Raw genomic sequence first — 5,611 nt, 5'->3', positions numbered from 1 at the left:
GTCAAGTGTTCCGGAGCAGTAGTGCTGGGCTAGCAGGACTCCGGTGAACCGGGCTGTAGCGGACTACTATGGCTCATGGAAGCACAAGACTACATCTCCCCATAAGAGAGGCTACCAAGGATAAACAACTAGGTTGTCGGATCCCACACATACCAAGCATTTCAATCATACACACAATATGCTCGATATGTGCAAATACAACATGGCATCACAAAAAGACTCTACGACTCAGAGTATTTATTCATTAGGCTCCGAAGAGCCAGATATTACAAACATGGGTCTCATGACCCAACATTCAGAGCATACAAGTCAAACACATGCGGAAGCTTAACATGTCTGAGTACAGACATCTACAAATGAAAAAGGCTGAGAAGCCTGACTATCTACCAGATCCTACCGAGGGCACAAGATCGTAGCTGAGGTAACAAGCTAAACGTCGAAGTCCACACGGAACTACTAGCGAGACTGGCGTCTCTCTGCAAAACATAAAATAGGCAAACGTGAGTACAATGTACCCAGCAAGACTTACATCAGAACTAGCTACATATGCATCGGTATCAACAAAGGGGGGGGGGGGTGGTGGAGTTTGACTGCAGCAAGCCAGCTTTGACTCGGTGGCTATTCTGAACTACGACTACAAGTAACTCTTTTGAGGTGGCGCACACGAGTCCACAAATTCACCATATCAATACACCACTATGGATTCGCTCCCGTCTCCCTACGAGAACGCCATCCATAGCACTCACGCTTATCTTGCGCATTTTAGAGTATCCACTTTCACTTGTCTATGAACTGTTATAGGCAACCCAGAAGTCCATTTCCGCGGACACGGCTATTCGAATAGATGATGTTAACCCTGCAGGGGTGTACTTTGACACACACGCTCTCACCACTTACCGCCGTTTACACGACATGTACTCGGCAACCTTCAAGCGGAAGCCCAGCGAGGGTGTCGGCCACAGCCTACCTAAACACTCAAGTCTCTAGTCCAGGTTTATCGCCTATTCAGGTTCCATCCGCAGGGAGTCCGGCCGAGGTTTCCACATACGGCCCCGAACGATGTGTGCGGGGTTCCGGGACACCAAACGGGCGCCCGGCATGCCCGGCCACGTGCCTACCGCATCACAGCCCACCCCTCCGGTCAGCGCTGCCCACGGCCTCCAGCATACTACAAACACCAGAAACTACTTGCAACTCCTGGACAGAGGACAAGGGTGATTAAGAAGCCGAGAGGGTCCATTGGTTTCGGGCCCAATGCGTGGTAGTAACTGTATCATGGATCACAAACACAGAACTCAGTTCCTGAGGATGGCTGCAATGAGACAACCCACCATGTACTCCTACATGGCCTCTCACCGGTACCTTTACCAAATCGTGTTCACACACTTAGCTCACACACAGTAGGACATGTTCACAACTTTCCAATTCATCCCCGATGAATCAGACCTGACACAACTCTAAGCAATAGCAGGCATGACAAACAAGCATGAATGAGTAGGCACATCAGGGCTCAAACAACTCCTACTCATGCTAGTGGGTTTCATCTATTTACTGTGGCAATGACAGGTCATGCAGAGGATAAGGGGTTCAACTACCGCAACAAGTAACAGTTGAATCGTTGTTGTCCTAATGTAGTAAAAGAGAGCAGGAGCGAGAGAGTGGGATTGTATCGGAATGAACAAGGGGGTTATGCTTGCCTGGCACTTCTGAAGATATTATAGTTCTTCATCGGTGTCATCGATCACGTCATCGGAGCATCGGCTACTGAGAGGGGACGGTTACCGGCAAACAAAGAAGGGCACGATCAATGCAATGCACAATATGATGCATGTTATGACATGGCAATATGAATGTGTTTTGGGCTAATGCCAGCTAGAACAGAATGGTTTGAGTTGATTTGAACCAAAGATTCAAATTCAAATTCAAACTATGAATTCAAATAGTGCATTATCATGTTTTCACCTATACAGCAGGTATAACTTAGTTTGACATGCATGAAAATGATACATATGGATAGATTGCATTTTTCTGATAATTTTTCATATATAAATTATTTCATTCTGAGCTACGGTTGATTTTATATGATTTTTAGAAGTTTATACTATTTTCTGGAATTTTCTGAATAAACTTAAATCCAGATAATGCTTTACTGCGTCTGCCTGACGTCATCACTGCGTCAGCGAGTCAACGGGCTGGCCAGGGTCAAACTGACCCGTGGGACCTGCCTGTCAGTGACTAACCTAACTAATCCAGATTAATTAGCGCTAAACTAATACTAATCTAGTTTAGTTAGGAGCATGGGCCCACACGTCAGTGACTCAGGGGGGAAGTCAAACCCCGGTCAAGCAGGGTCAAACCCGCCGGACATGGTCCACGGCTCGTCGCCGGTGAAACCCGGGACGGCGGAGGGGCTCGGGATTTGCCCACGGTCCACCAAATCGACCGCGGTTTGGTCCTACGCGTAGCTGGGGCTCGCGCGCATCTAGTAGGCCAAGCGGGAGGAGCTGGGGTGGTCTAAGTCGACGGCGGCGAGCACGAATGCGGCGGCCGGAGTTCGGGCGGCGGTGGTTTTGCTGCTGTAGCGTGCTAGTGGGTGAATGGATGCACTAGCGAGGCGCTACGAGGTGCGGTGAGTGTGTTAGGCACCGCGGGTGACCAAATGGTCACCGGAGTGATGCTGGCGTCGAGCTCGCGCGGCGGCGTGCTACGGTGAGCAAGGGGGCGGCGTCTACAATGAGCAAACGGAGCAGAGAGGAGGGGGGTTCGACGCAGGGGCTCACAGTGAGTGCAGAGGTGGCCTCGGCGTGCTCGGGGAAGCACTGGAGCGAGCGGGGCGGCGAGAGGGATCTCCGGCGTTGGGAGGTTGAAGACGACGACGTGGAGGCACTCGGGGGCGTCCGGCGTTGCACAGCTCGATGAGGAGGAAGAGGGATACTAGGCAGAGCTCTTGGGCATCTCAGGGCGTCGCCGAGATGGCGGTGTCCGCGGTGGTGGCGAGCGGCGGCGACGGAGGCGTTCGGCGGGAAGAACAGAGGAGGGGGAGAGCGTTCGGGGGAGAGGTCGAGGCGTCGAGGGGGTGTCGTGGCGCCGTCTAGGTGCAACGGGGAGGAGCCAGGCAGGCTGGGAGGGAGGAGGTGGCCGCGGCGTGTAGCTGCGCGCGTCGGGCACGTGCCCTCGCCTACTGGCGCGAGGAGGAAGGCGACAGGAGAGCGCCTGGTGGGCTGGGCCGCCAGCTGGGCCGGCCAGGTGGCTGTGGTGGGTGCCATGTATGTATCTCCTCTCTCTGCTTTCTGTTTTTCTAATTTGTTTCTGTTTTCTAATTATTTGCCTCTGTTTTGGGCTTAGGAAAAATACCACGGCATTTCCTAAAATCCTGAAAATATTCATGGACAGTTGCTGAATTATTTCAGTGGCCCAAAAATAGTTCCAACATTATTTGAACATTTAAATTATTTATAGTATTTAAATGCCCAAAAGTCAAATACAATAAGACTTAATTCAAAAATCCAGAATGGCCTAGAAATATGTTTATCATTTTTGGCAGAGGTTTTTACCTTTATCAAAAATCATGAACTTTTCTAAAGGGCATTTGGGTTCATTGAAAATGTTTTTAAGTTCAACCTAGTTGAGTTCTTTTGGGTGCTAGGGATTGATCACCCCTATTTCAAGTTTAAGCAAAATTTAAACATGATGCATGAGGAACAAGCAAAGTCAGACAAGGGCTGATCTGGGGCTGTGACACCGGAACAACAAACAACAATTCCGGTAAATCCCCATATCATATTTTAGATTTGGTACTGTTCTGCCATAAACACAATTTTAATGTTGTTAAACAGCAAAATAAAGTGCACCATGTTAAACTAGGCATTTTTCTACCCCATTTACATATAAAGTTTAATAAATTCCGAGTTACGGTTAATTAGTTATGAAATAAATCATTTTAGCAAGGCATTTAAGCAAATTAATGCAAACATCAATTTAAACATTTTAAACATAGATGAAAGTGGCATATTATTGAACTACACAAATTTCTGAGCATTTAACATATATAATTTGTTTTAAACCGATGCATGGTTAAATAGTTACTAAATGCATGAACAATAGGGGGATTTTCTGCAAAACTATAAGTCCTGGGAAATAGACAAATTCGCTGACAGGGGAAAAAACAGAAGCGGGCCGAATCTGCTGGGCGCTGGGGCGCTCACCATGGGCCAAGCCCAGATCGATGGAGAGACCAAGGCAGGCCGCGAAGGGGCGCGCTGGGCCTAGAGGCGCGGTTAACGCGAGCTCTCCCCTCGCTCGCTCGATGCAAACGAAGCAGAGGCCGCGGCAGGGGACTTGGCGAAGCAGGGAGGTTCAGGCAGCGATGGACCTGGCGGCGGGGACGACCGGAGTTGCGGGGCGCTGGTCCTCGTCCAGAGCGAGGAATGGCCAGATCTCGAGGTTGCCGGAGGGAGAAACTTTGAGGCAGCGACGACGTAGGGACGACCATGGATGCTCCTGTCGAAGGAAAAAGGAGAAGGTTTAGAGAACACAGAGAGACAGGGGAGAGATAGAGAGTGAGAGAAGATGAGCGACGAGGCTCACCGGAGATGGTGGTGAGGGCGTCGAGTATGGAGGTGCCGGCGGCGAGGTTCGACGAGGGCGGCGGATGCAAGGTGCAGGAGCTCCTCGGCTCCATGGAGGAGCTCTGGCACGAGCAGATCGAGCGCTCCTCGCTCGGGGATGCGCTACTCGAGGAGGAGAACTACAGATGCGGCTCGGGGCAGGGGAGGAGCTTGGGCGTGTTGGGGGAGGTCCTGCTGGAGGTGGTCGAAGGTGACGAACGGACCAGGGGAGGAGCTTGCGGTCACGTGCAGGCGAGCGGGAAGCAGAGGAGGTTCGAGCGTCCTCCTGACGCAGAGAATGGCGGCGCTGTTTTGCTGGGCTTCGGGTGCGAGGGATGAAGGCAGGCGTGCGCGGCGGCCGTGGCGTTCGACGCCTGCGTCCGTTTCCGGCGATAAAAAGCAGAGGAGGGGAGTTGAGAGACGGGGAAGGATACACGAGGAAAAGGAGAAAACAGGAGGAAGAGGAGGCCGGCGGGAAAGGAGCAGAGGGCTCGGGGCTGCAGCTGCTGGCTCCTGCAGGCGCGGACGACGACGGCTGCGGGCGGCCGGACGCGTCCAGGACCAAGGGAGGAGGAGGCACGAGGCGCTGGTGCTTCTCGGGGTCGAGCCTTTGCTCTCCCGAGCAAGGAGGTGACGGGATCGAGGGGAAGCTTCGGGGCTGGTTCTGGTTGGTGGGATTGGATCGGGGGAATGAGGAGATCCCGAGGAAGAAAGGGAGGTGGGTGGCGGCGGCTCGGGAATAGGTGGATGGATGGGACAGGATCCCTAGTTTCTAGGGTTAGAGTAGACTGATTATATAGTGAGTGGGTTAGCTTAGGGGCTATTCTAGCCCCTCCGATCATAATCGGACTGTCGAGAATAATTAGGGTAGGAAGTCCAAATAAGAAAACGGGGATGTTTTATAGATGTTAGGGGATGATCCGGATCCAATGGTAACAACACCCGAGTCGGGTTCGGGACAATTTTCGGACGCGCGTGAGGAGGGGTTTTTGTGCATTGTGCAG

The sequence above is a fragment of the Aegilops tauschii genome, chromosome 4, assembly GCF_002575655.3.
Source record: "Aegilops tauschii subsp. strangulata cultivar AL8/78 chromosome 4, Aet v6.0, whole genome shotgun sequence".
NCBI lineage: Eukaryota > Viridiplantae > Streptophyta > Magnoliopsida > Poales > Poaceae > Aegilops > Aegilops tauschii.
The sequence above is the reverse complement of the archived record's forward strand: the minus strand, read 5'-3'. Positions refer to the sequence as shown.